A 13,110-nucleotide genomic window follows, 5' to 3' on the forward strand; every position below is an offset into this window, starting at 1 on the left:
GATTGCGCGATGACGCGTCATTATTCACTGAAGAGATTAAAAGAGGTTTCCAGGCTCTTCCGTTCGTACATTACGCCGTCGCAATCAAGTGTAATTAATAACGGCTTTTCATAGTTAGCCAAGTCTCGCCAAAACTGGGCTTATAAAGCCTTTTGGAGTAAAATGACGTTAAAGTGCATTCACCGCTACCTCGGTGTCGATAGCAAACTTCATTATTGCTGAGTCGTTCTGCGGCCAGATTAAATTTCTCTTCAAAGATAAAGTATTCCATGTTTCACCATCTCTCTCCAGGGGAACGAGTCCGTAGGGTTTCAAATTTTCTTTTTCTTCTCTTTCTTCTTTTTTCATGGCTTATATCTCGTGAGCTTGCCTGACTTGCCACTTTCAGCTATCAACAAGAGTTGCGGCAAAGATGCATGGAATAATTGAAAAGTTCATGAAGCTATAAATTAGCGAAGTTTGATGTTCTGAGCACTCGGTAATACGCGACTCAACTGAGAGAAAAAAAATCCTATATCCTCAATGATCTCAGACCTTACGGAGGAGCCAGGATCAATGGTTGGAGCAATGACACCATCACCTCTGTAGCTTCAACCAGGGTGCACCAATGACCACACAGAGACTGCATTTAGTCCGTAAGCTTCCAGCCCTAACTCCCCCTCACTCTCCCCAGCTGCTTTTTTTTCCCTGCGTAAATAGTATGGTTTTGGTTTACCAGACTTAACGTCCCAAAGAGACTGAGGCTGAGAGACGCCGTAGTTGAGGACTCCGGATAACTTCTACCACCTGGATTTTTTTTGCCTCGACAGAACTGCGACTGCCGCGGCCGGGTTCGAACCCGTGTCTTTCGGGTGAGCAGCTGAGCACCAGAGCCACTGACCCACTGCGGAGGCTTTGCGTAAGCAGTATGAGTGTTTTTAGGCGAAAACACCAGCGTGTGTCTCTGCGTAGCTGGTAAGTGAAGCCTCCGGCACCTGCAGCGATCCGAGTGCGAGAGCCTCCCCCGACGAGATAGTTCGAGGCCATGCATTCCGAGCCCCGTCGCCGTCCACTCCCGAACCTTCGTCCCCACTAACGTACGGAAAAGTTAAATATCACCGACTCAGTCGCAAGAAATACGCACCCCCACAAAGACCTCACTCGTCAGGAAGTCACTGTATGGTGAAACGTGCAAGCCCGCACTCTGCCTAACACAGCTCGATACAATATTATCTGGCCCGCCCAATGCGCCACTAATGCAAGCTCGGCCTGCAGAGAGATTTCCAACATCGTCTCATGGTTCGGAACTGACCTGATCAACATGGAACATATGATTCTCAGAAACTCAGCTGTGAACACTGGGAGGCGAAGATGGCTGACACTGAGCTCCCCCTTCAGCGCCAGCTGCTCGAGCAAGCTTGGAGGGCAGTCTTCGACAATGGTTTGCCGGACTTGCGCGCACCACCCGCGCAACCCCTCGAAATCAGTAAAAGTTTGCTCTCTCTCTACGCTGACGACCGGAGAGAAGAGAAATCTGCATTGACGGAGGTGGAGAGGTGGGCGAAGCGACGACGCCAAGCGAGAAAAGCGAAGAAAAGCGGCGCCGGAAGCGAGCGCGCGTCATCGGCTGATCCAAAGCAACACGCCAAGTAAGGTGAAATGTGCGCATTGAAACAAATCTAAAAGCTTAAAAATTATTAGCGAGCCATAAAGCCATCCAAAGTAAACTTAAATTGGCGCAGCTTTCAGGCGATGGGATGCGGAAGAAAGGAAAAGCATCAAACGGAAAACCATCATCCCAAAAGGGCACTGAGTTCATCGCAGCAGAAACACCTGCGCATCCGTCAGTTTCTTTTTTCATACACACTCGACGGTCAAACCGTCATTCTTTTCGGTCTAATAGTTAGCAGGGCGGGTTGGTAACGCATCGTAGTAAAGGAGTGTGAAAAGACGGGACAGTGTCCTTTTCTGCAGTGTCTTTCGCGTGTCCCGTATTTTTTTTTTCCGCTGCTTTGCCCTAACTTCTCCCGTTAGTCCAAAGGCTGGGTTTCACAGTCATATCCCCAGCGAATGTTCTGCAGCGGTCTTGCCTTTAGGCAGGTGACAATTTCTGGTTACCGCAAAAACGCATGCTCTTTCGAGCGAGCTTGGTGCTCTGAATACACTGCAGCTGGTCTACTCTCCGCCGTGGCTGAACAACTGAGGCGTTTGCCTGCTGAGCATCAGTCAGTTGGCTATAATCCGGCCTCCGCAGACCTTAACTACGTCATCAGAGAAAGGCTGTTATGTGCTGTGACACACTAAATTGCGGCTTATCAATTTAGAGCAAGTTTGAGAAATCGCTAGGAGTCTAACTTAGCCCAGAGCTCTCCACTGCGCCTTGCCCATAGCTGACCGTGTTGCATTGTTGCATTGGCGCATAATCAATCAATCAATCAATCAATCAATCAATCAATCAATCAATCAATCAATCAATCAATCAATCAATCAATCAATCAATCAATCAATCAATCAATCAATCAATCAATCGATTAGTCAGTTAACAAATAAATAAATCAACCAATGAATCAATCAGTCAATAAATAAATAAATAAACCAATCAATTAATCAATCAAAACTTTCTTCGACGTGCCTTGATGCGTGAGCCCTCAAGAAAGGAGAACGCTACAGGCTGCGTGGAAAGCGATACGGAAGACCACAGGACACGTGCGCGTGGGCAGTCCCCCTGTTCAAAGGTGTGAAAATTAAACCTAGCGCGTGTCGAAGGCATTTCAACGCTTGTCTAAGGCGAGGCATAAGCAGTCCGAGCAAATTTCCTCACACTGACGAACGTATGCTGTGGCATTGCCGTGCGTGCTATAAGACCTTCTTCGTCTACACAGCCTAATGCTTGGCAGCGCGAAGAGGCCGTAGTTCTCTCAGAAACCGGAAATGCCATGAGAAAAAAAAATTCTGTTACCCGAATCTTGTCTGCCGTTTTGTAAAGGGTGCATTTGCCCCGAAGCGTTGCAGCACCTTCAGAACGAAAACTTTTTCGATCAGCCCCGTTTCCAAGCCGAAGTTGCAAAGCTGAAGTTCCCCTCTGCAAAATAATGAGAACGCGTCGTTGAAACAGCAAACAGGACGACTAAGGTAGAAAGCATATAATCTCGTTTATCCACGTCAGACAAGGTAAGCTTTACTTTTTATACTACGTCAAAAAGTTACCTGTTTTGTGTTCCGATGGCCATGCATCTTGCCCCTTTCGGTTATTGGGAAAATAATGTTTCGAATTCGAAGTTTTTTCTTTAGACACTAAAATCTATTCACTGCAGGAATGTGGAAGCGACGAGAGATTACGAAAGAAGAAGGAAGAGAGGAAAAGTACAATACATTGCGCGCAGACAGTGCGGGCTCGCGCGCGTTTCTTGTTTCAGTCACAGAACGCGCAAGCAATTGGTTTTGTGTTGAAAGAGCTGAAAGGTAACAAGGGCTAGTTGGTTTTTTGCAGGCACAGAGGTAAAGAAAATGTGAACTAGGTGCTCTAACTCTTGCGAAAGTTTTGAAGTGAAGAAAAGTAATTTAGAACCAGTCAAAGTTGCCAAAAAAAAAAGCAGCCAAATTTTGTAATACCCCTGCCAGACCCTTCAAAAAACAAAGTATGCTGATAGCTTTGCAGTGTATGCGGCTTTAAACAGGAGCCAAGACGCCGAGTTGGAAAGTCTGTCTGAGGAACAGCCAAATCAAAGTAGAAGCGTAAATTCCTCGCACGTTGCAACTGCTGAGCAGCAGTTCCTTCCTGAAAATTTTTAAACAGAAATTTGGTGGTTCATTTTGCGTTTCACGTTTCGCTTCAAACATGTTAACTCCCCTATGGAGGAGAAGGAGGAGGCAAGACTATATTGAAGAAAAAGGAGTTGGGGAGTCACATTTGCCAACGGAACGCGCACATCACTCGTTAGTTCTCCTGATGAATCCCTCTCTCTTGTCCATTCCTTCTCTATAGGGCGGCAAAGCTTACCTCTAAGGAAGAGGCTGCCGTAATTTCTTCCGCATTATTCGTCACGTCGCAGCTTTCCGCGATCTCTCTCCGTCTCACAGTTTGTTGGCACCTAAGCACGAGCTACCTTTTACTACCCTCAGTGGAGCCAAGGTAACCAAGGATATGCACCGACATCTATCAGTGACGAAAACAAGGGGTGGAAAGGTTTAATGGAGATGCCGAATCCGCACTGAGTCAATTAACAACGCAGTATACTGTACTGACAGGCAATTTTGATGTGAAATGAGGGTACAGGCAGCCAAGCTGGCAGATGGATTCCAGGAGTAGAAGGCGAGAGATATTGGCAGCATTTATATAAAAAAAAAAACCTTTTTCCCCAGACTCCTGTACAGGAAATGAACATAATGCATGAAAACTAAATAGACTCGCCAAAGTGAGCAGCTCGCAAGAGCCGAACCTTGAGAGTGTTCACCAGCGCCACCCTCGTGCATAGCGGCGGACGTAGTACGTCCTGTATTACTACGTGTGCAACGTAGGAACGTGATCAAACGGTTTCGGTGACTGTTTGCTTATATCGTGTATGTCATAACGAGCAGCTCTTTTCCCTTACCCTTGTCTGCTCAATAGCTCAACGAGGGCCTCGAATCTGGCAGTCTTAATGCCGTAGGTTGCGTAAGAGGGTTCTCGCACTGCTTCCCCCCCCCCCCCCCCCCCTCTTTTCGATGATGTTCAACTGACAGTCTTGATGCCGTAGGTAGCATTAGAATGTTCTCGTACTGCTTCCCCTTCCCCCCTCCCCTCCTCATTCGATGACGTTCGACGTCATACTCGCGGTAATACAGTACGCACTACGTCCGCCACTATTGACACTCTCAAAATTTGATTACACGACACACAAATACCCCCGAGCGCAGAAAATGGGACAGCCGTCACCGTAGCTCAGTTGGTAGAGCACCGGACGCGGAAATTCGAAGTTTGTGGGTTCGGATCCCACCAGTGGCACTCGGTTGTTTTTGCTCCTGCTTCCTAATCGTTTATATTTAAGCCATAAAATAATAACACTGAATTTACAAATAATCAACACCACAAATAAAAAAAAATTCCCTGTGGTCCTTGGTTTCGACGACTGTTGGCTTCCGTCATGTAAGGTTTGCAAGTCGATACGAATACGAAAGTAATACGAAGGAAATTAAAGTAACGGCCAAGGGTCTGGGGAGGCAACTGCGGTTTACAATAGGCAGCGAGGCGTTAGAAGCTCTGGGGTAGTGCATCTGTTTAGTCAGAGTGCTGGCCATAAATCCGGCCCATGAGAAATAAATAGCTGAAAACAGGAAAGGGTCGAATGCGTTCGGCATGTACTATGTGGTCATGAATCGCTGCTTATCAATATTCTTGCAGAGGAAAGTATCTGATAGCTGTATCCCAGCGACGCTCACGTATGGAGACGATACTTGAAGGACATCAAATTTATGGCAGAGCAACAAGCGGCAGAAAGTAAATTATTAGGGAGGAGTACAGTAACAAAGGGATCAGCGAAGTTAAGAGAACAAATGCAAGCTAATGATATCTGATAAAAAAGAAGAGATTGACTTGGATGACACACATGGCGCAGATAACAGATAACTGATTTGCGGCTACTGAGTTCATTCCTAGAGAAAAACAAGTGTCATAACTGCGGGCAGTTCTCACGCAAATGGCTGAATCCGGAGCCACGCGTTTGTTTCCCTCAGCGTTAGCCTGCACTTTTCTCTCTCCTTTCTTGTCCATAAATGCGCTTCGCACGCGACAATAAACGCTCTTTTTGTTCCCCGCGCTTGTCGTGTGGGTAAGTCATCTCAAGAACACACTCTCAAGAACAAGAACAAGAACGTGGCAGGTAGCGGGAGGATCAGGTGCAGAGATGAGAACATAGGCAATATAGGACTGGGTGGCTGGCAGCTGACGCAGGATAAGGCTACCTGGAAGAGTTCTTTGCCCTGCAGCGCACTACGCAAGGTAGGAGCTGGAGCTGACAATGAAACGGAATTCTGCTCGAACATCAGCCGCATCTTTCGGTACAGATGATTGTGAAGCTGTGTCTTACGATGCTGCTCGCACCGGGAAATCAGGGACCGAATCACCTAATCTTCGCGATCGCAGCCGTGATAGCTCAGTGCATAACAACAAAAGTACCGGCCTTTGAAGTACTACTTGAACGAGTGAACAGATTTGAAAACTTTGCTCTCAATTTGATGGTGCCTGCCAGAGCTTCTACTTTGGTCCCATGGTATTGTGAAAAAAAAAAAAAAATGTAAATGCTGGGAAGGCCCGGAGCAGGGAGACTTCCGCTACGCGCTTCAATGAGTATGCAAAGATGCTCTCTACGCGTCTTACGCAGGGAAATAGACAGAGCCTCCGAGATTCCCACCCTGCACTTAGATGACCTAGTGGACCGCGCACACCCTCGAGGGTTTCCGGACACTGCTCTAATCTCCATTAGCGACTCTTCAAGCGCTCGCTGTGGCCATTTGGGAAGAGGAGGAGGGAACAAACTAGGTTACGCAACACCTGATAGGTGCTGCGCTTCTTCTATCCCAAACTCCCCAGCCTAGTCGTCAACCCTCCTCTCTAACTCGCCAGCCCGCTCGCCAAGCATCCTCCCAAACTCTCCAGCCTGGTTTCCCCATCTGGAAGAGGGGGAAAGCCCGTAGTATATTCCTCCAGCTAGCAGAAGCAGCCAGCGCGAGGTGGAGATGGTGGTGGTCAATATGCGCATGAAAAGATTTCCCAACCGCTACTCCCCGTGCGAACGGCAACAGCTGTTTTCCTGGGCAATGGAGATTTGTCTCTATGCGTGTCCTCCTGCCGCATTTTTTTTTTGGTTCGCCCCGGGGGAAAAAATCGGGAAGAACAGAGTGCATCTCGGATGCGATGCGGTAGGCTTTCCTTCTCTTTCCTTTTTCGCGAACCAAGAATACGCGATGTCTATGTCTTCATAGGGGAAAGACAGGTGAGGAAGGAAAGCGAAGACTGAGACCGTGGCTGTTATGAAAAGTAGCATTAGAGGCCGGCGAAGATGCCTGCTGGTTTTTTTTTTTCAGCGCCAATTTTCTCGTATTTTTTTTTTTTTCAATGCTCGCATGGCTGCGCGTTCGCGTGTCGCCGGCGTCGTGGTCGCCATTACGTGGACCCATGTTACTAGGCCGGAAAATAGAGTCGCGCAATCCCTCCCGCAACGGGGAACTGGAAAACAAGCACAAGTCGAGTGCGACAAAACAAAGAACAAATCGACAGACTTTTAGTCTCATTTTCCGAGCACACGCCTCGGGGAATCAAACAAAACGGCTGTTTTTAAATTGAAACGAGCGCGGAATCGACGGCGGGGGAGGTTAGGAGAAAAATAAGGCGGGTGGCAAGGGGAATGGGGAGCTAGGTGGAGAAGACACACCGTTCAAGCGTGGATACGACGAGTGTTTGTCGTCGTCGTGCTCACTGTTTGTTTCGGCTTCACCTCAGAGCATCCAGAATCGTCCTGTTCTTTTCCTTTTTTTTTACCCGCTAGAAAGCGCTTTTGTTTCTCTGATGCCCACGAAATCGGAGCTTGAACGACTGAGGCGGCGAGCAAAAAAAAACAAAAAAACAAAAAACAAAAGAAGACAAGCGGTCTTACAAGCCAAAGGAGAGAAAGAGAAAGAAGAGATCTGCTCATCCGCTCCCTCCGCTATCTCTCCACTCTCGCGTTATTTGCCTTCCTTTTAGGATCTCAGAAAACGCAGCAAGCGAATTGAGAGGGAGGGAGGGAGGGAGGGAGCGAAGCACGAGTGGGAAGAACACACAGCGGCGCGCATCGCATCGCTGCGACGTGGAAACGCACCCCCGAAGGTGCACACGGCGCGCGTCGGCTTTCGAGCGGAGTGGAACTTCTCGCAAACAGAGAACAGACAGAGACCTCGGCTTTGCAGCGGCACCTTGTCGATGCCGGGAGGCCGCGGGTGCTCAGCGAAGCGTCGGGGGACGCGTACCGAATGCATATATCCATAACTTGGGCTTTCTCCCGAGCTCTTTGTTTACTCCGCCACGTCCAAGCGTGTACGCGCCGGCGGTCCTCCAGTAGAGAGGACGGCTTCTTCTGCCTGGAGTTAAAATTTATACACAGGCTAAATGCAGCTGCGAAGTGCTCAGGGAGCATGAGAGCACAACCGCCGTCCCCTTTGCGGTACCCGGTTGTTGTCAGGGCGGCTGGCGACATAAAAGTTGTGCGGTGACATACAGGTAAGAAATATCCAGTTTATTCGACATTTCTGTGGAGATCAAGGACGCATACAAAAGAGACGGACGTACAGTCTTTGTCAAAAATATACAGCCCAAGGTATCTACTTCTAGGCCGTGTAGCGGTGCTGTTAAGCACATTTAACAGTCCTAAGCATGGGAGGGTTGATGAGTTCAATTCCTTCCGCTTTCGTGAGATTAGGGTTCTTGAGTATGCACGAGGAGCCGCGCTGGAGGGCCCAGAAACAGACCGCTTGGGCTGCGTACTTTTGACAAAGACTGTACATGCAGACATTTTTTTAAGTCGTGAGAAAAAAAAAAGGAAAAAAATGAAATCCCCGGAAGGCTGCTTGCATACTGTGATGCGTTAGTTTGTCATCCAATTCTGACGTTGACTGAGTAACTGACGTCACTAGCCTAGATGCTGTAGACCCCGCCGCGGTGGCTCAGTGGTTACGGCGCTCGGCTGCTGACCCGAAAGACGCGGGTTCGATCCCGGCCGCGGCGGCCGAATTTCGATGTAGGCGAAATTCCAGTGGCCCGTGTACTGTGCGATGTCAGTGCACGTTAAAGAACCCCAGGTGGTCGAAATTTTCCTTCCCATCACGGAGCCCTTCACTACGGCGTCCCCATAGCCTGAGTTGCTTTGGGACGTTAAAACCCTATAAACCAATAAACTACTGTTCACTAGAGGGAAAGCTGGCGGCTCTGCATGGATGCCCGAGGCATGCCGGGAAGACAGCTCTTCGTACTGAGATTTAGTGGCTTGTTGACTGTGCTACGGATTGTATCTTTTGGTTGTTCAGTTTCGTTTTCATCCCTGTACTTTTTACTGATGTTTTGTGCACTTTGTGGCTGTGTAGCGCAGCTACGCACGCAGTTTATTTGAGTTCCGAAGCATCCGACGGCGCTTCACTCGAACTGAGCTGAGCACTGTGCCTGGTGCCTGCTAGGCCCGCAGTCCGTTTGCTCCCTCGCTGGAAGCCATTTCCGCAGCAAGCTGGGTTTCTCAAAGGGAACCTGTGCGACATGTGGATTGAAAGGTGAAAGAAGGGAGCAAAGTGTTTTGTGAATTGAGAACGGAACAGTCTGCTGCCGTGACCACTCTGCACATTTCTCGTAAGAGTCTCGGAAATTCTTATCTTTGAGAAGCGCGAAGTACTTCGACAAGCGCAACTTACGTTAACTGTACTCGCCGAAAATTCCGTTTAGTTCATTTCGAAGACTGGCAGTAGCCGCGCATTGCATGCAGGAACGACTTCCACTTCATGGATTAATTCAGGCGAATAACCGCATGTTGCACTCGTCAGCATGAACACGGCCGTCACTTACTTCTGGTAGGAGATGTTTCCGCTTCCTAATTGATATTTTTCTTGGCGAAAGCTGTAAGTGCGGCGCCAAGACATGGCGAGAGCCTGCACTTAGTGCGTGCAAACTAGTATCTCATAGAAAAGCGAGGGCTGAGGCAAGTTTCTCATGGCACGAATTAGCCTATGCACAGACATAGAGCGCGAACCCCCAATAGCAGACTACACCAATGAAGCATTTCCGTTTTTGAAAATGCGAAAACGGAGGCTTCTAACGTGCGCTATTTTAAGCGCTAACCCCCCCTCCTTTTTAAAGAATATTCGCTCTGAAACGTGTGTCTGTTAAACACAAAAAATTGTTTTCCACGGTTTGCTATATTTGGCGGCATGAAGAGAAAGCCCTCTCACCATGGGAAGATTCGGTAATCATTTACGCCTGGATTTTTTCAGCTCATTTATTGAAATGCACAGTAAGAATATTTTATTACAGACCATACTAATTGCGAAACAAAGCTTTTTTGCCATGTATGTTTTGCGAAAATTTGTATTTCTTCAGTCGTAGTTATGTTTTAGGTCCAAGACAAGTACGACAGGCTGTCTTCCCAACATTCCCACGGTGGAAGAAGCGCCCTTTAAGAAACTCGCATAGATGGTGGCGCCATCTTTCCCTCTAGGTAATATTTAGAAACTCTATGCCTAGATGCCGTTTGTCGCTGACGGGGCACGCTCCCCTACACATTGTCATCTGCGGCTTCAGCTCGGCGCCTCCTGCTGCAGTTACGATGCATGAAACCTGCGAAGTATAAGCGCAGAGATGAAGAGAGAGAGAGAGAGAGAGACATGAAGAGAGAGAGAGAGCTCTTCAATGAAGAAGAGAGATTTCGCTGACGTGCTACTTTGCGTAGGGGAGAAAATAGGGGAGTAAAGATGTACAACATGATTGCATATAACGAAGTGCTCAGGAGAGAAAACTTCTGAGGAACATTTGACGAGATCACTGTCTCTTCAAAGGCTTCTGGAGTACCAGTGTTGCCTCACAGTTTCTTGATACTAAGATGGAAACTTCAGCTGATGTCAATAATTTAGGGATGTTTTTGTAAACTACACGCATTTAACTCCTCCTCATTCTTCCTCACCGCACACTCAGTGCACTACGCTCGGTTATACCATACTACAGTGCAGAGCCCTGTGCTGCATTAATTCCCAGCACAGTGTTGCCAACTAGGCTACCAGTATTCACTGAGCTTCATTACCTTCGAGAGCGCCACACCAAGCAACTGTACACTGCAATTAACTACTTAAACTGAACATCACTGTATAGCATCGCCTAACACCATACACCTATGCCGAGCAATGCTGCGTATCCCATTACAATATAATGTTCTATACTGTGCCGCACTGCACCGTACTGAAGTGCGCTGCACTGATCTACACTGCGTTCAATTTCTTCGCACTGCCGTGCACAAACACTTGCGCACTAACACTGCATTAAAGTGAACTATATGTTGCACTGCATTCCCACTGCGCTACATGGCACTAACGTATCAAGGAGAAGGGATCGCCCTAGCAACAAATCATTCCTCCGCACCATCCGCGAAACAACAGAAGCGAAGATCTCGGAGAGTATCTCGCAATCTCCCCGCGCTGAAACGTTTTTAAACTACTGTATGAGCAGATCGCCGGTGGCGGAGCGGAGTTGCGTCGCACGCAGGCGGACGCATCTCATTGACGGATAGCCTTCTCGATGCAACAGGAACAGCAAATAAAGAAGCGGAGACAATTCAGCGAGCCGCTGGTTTTGCATTCGCGCGAGGCGCGAAAGAAAACAGCGTCCCGCGAGCTAGAGCGCGCACCACTCATCAATTGTCCGAGTTTTCCCGAATATATTGAGGCAAGCGCGCGTACCCGCGACTCGGATTCGGCGGCTGAGCTCGAAAACAAAGACCCCCAAAAGTGAGGGGCGAGAAAAAAAATGAAGCAAAGGCGGGAAGCGCAGCAGCTGAATGCTCGAAACCGACCGAGCAGCCATGCAATGCGCTTTGGAGGGCCACTTTGCGTGCGGCCGCCGATATCAAAGCTGGGCCGGCTTCGAAATGCGCCGCAGCGTGGCGCATGCTTTATTTTTTTCTTGTTTTCCCTATTCTTCCCGTATACTTCCTTCAGCTGAACCGAAGTTTAGGGATACGTAGAAAACGGGGTTAGGGAAAAGGGGAAAAAATAGGGGAAAAACGTTCCTGCTGACCGTCGCTTGGCGAGAGCCGGTCGACGGCTGGCGGCGGCGTGCATTTTCGCTCCATCGCTCTGTGTGTGGCTGCGGCGGCGCGCGCGCGCGCGCTTGCCCGCAAAACTTATTCAGGATGAGAGAGCTAGTGCCAGACGCGGGGTAAGAGAGAGAGGAGGGGGCAGTGCAAAGCGCTCGCGCTGTCGACGCGCCTGAGAGGGAGAAAAGGAAAGAGGTATACAGGCTGGTGGTGCTGGGCGTGATATATGGTGAGCAATGAAATTGAAGCGAATCCGTGCTGGGAGCGTGAGACGCGCAGGCTGGAAAACCAACGTCCGTTTCCTCTGACTGCCGCCGTCGGGGCTGTCGAAAGAAGGCCGGATATATGGATGGACGCCGCCGCCGCCGCATCGGCGATGAGCGTGCGTAGGAGGCCGCAGAGACGGCGAGGGCAGCGCTCGTCTCACGAGAGGAAGGAAGACGACGACATTGCGGGAAGGCGACGAAGTGCGCTCCGGCGTTCTTCACGGTCCTCCAACTCACCTTGGCAGGTGTCTGCCGCTAGGCCACGCTCGCGAGGATGCTCTGAAGAAAATGTGCCTGCGCGGCTCACCCATTTTCTTTCTCGTTCTGTCTTTCTCGTTTCTTGTTTTTTTTTTGAATTTGTGAATGTGTTTCTTGAATTTTTTTCTATTCTTTGTTCAATACTGAAGAGTGGGCTTCCATCGCGTGGCGGGTAGGGACGAGGGTATGGAAGGCGAAGCGAGAGGAGAAGGAGCGTCCGCCGCTACGTTCTTGAAAGATTCATGTCCAAATGGGCCCTGCTTCCCGAAACGAAAATGAAAATGCGTGCTGCTCCTCCCGGTTTCGGTTGCTCCTCTCTTTCGTTTTTGTTTTTACTATTTATGAGTTTGGAATAATTTCTTGTTTCATCTCAAGCCTCCCGTATTTCGCTACAAGTTTATCGGGGTCCGAGGAGCGCGGTTTGCTTGAATGGCTACCGCGGCATGTGTTTCGCCGCATGTCACGTCGAGGTTGAAAAATAGGATGCGGAAAGCGAGAAGTTACAAGCCTTGGTGTACAGCCTCCTCTCTGTTTACTGCTCCAGTTTTTCGTTGCGTTCGGCCTCAGCATTGCATGCCTCGCTTAGTTCTCGTATTTGTTGGACAGGTACACCCGACGTCAAAAGTTTCTGGGGTACAAGTGTCGCCCAAATATACTATTTCCTTGTAGTCTGGTAAGATAGCCTGAAAATGACCGGGGCTCTGCAGTTTCCCTGCCGTAAAGCGCAGCCTATAGGTTTTCGTTTCTTTGTACAGTAAGGAACATTGTTAAAGGGAACATGCGATCGCGTGGCTTCCGCGCTTCGGGAA

This window comes from Amblyomma mixtum, chromosome 6, assembly GCF_055824585.1.
Source record: "Amblyomma mixtum isolate Tamu chromosome 6, ASM5582458v1, whole genome shotgun sequence".
Lineage (NCBI taxonomy): Eukaryota > Metazoa > Arthropoda > Arachnida > Ixodida > Ixodidae > Amblyomma > Amblyomma mixtum.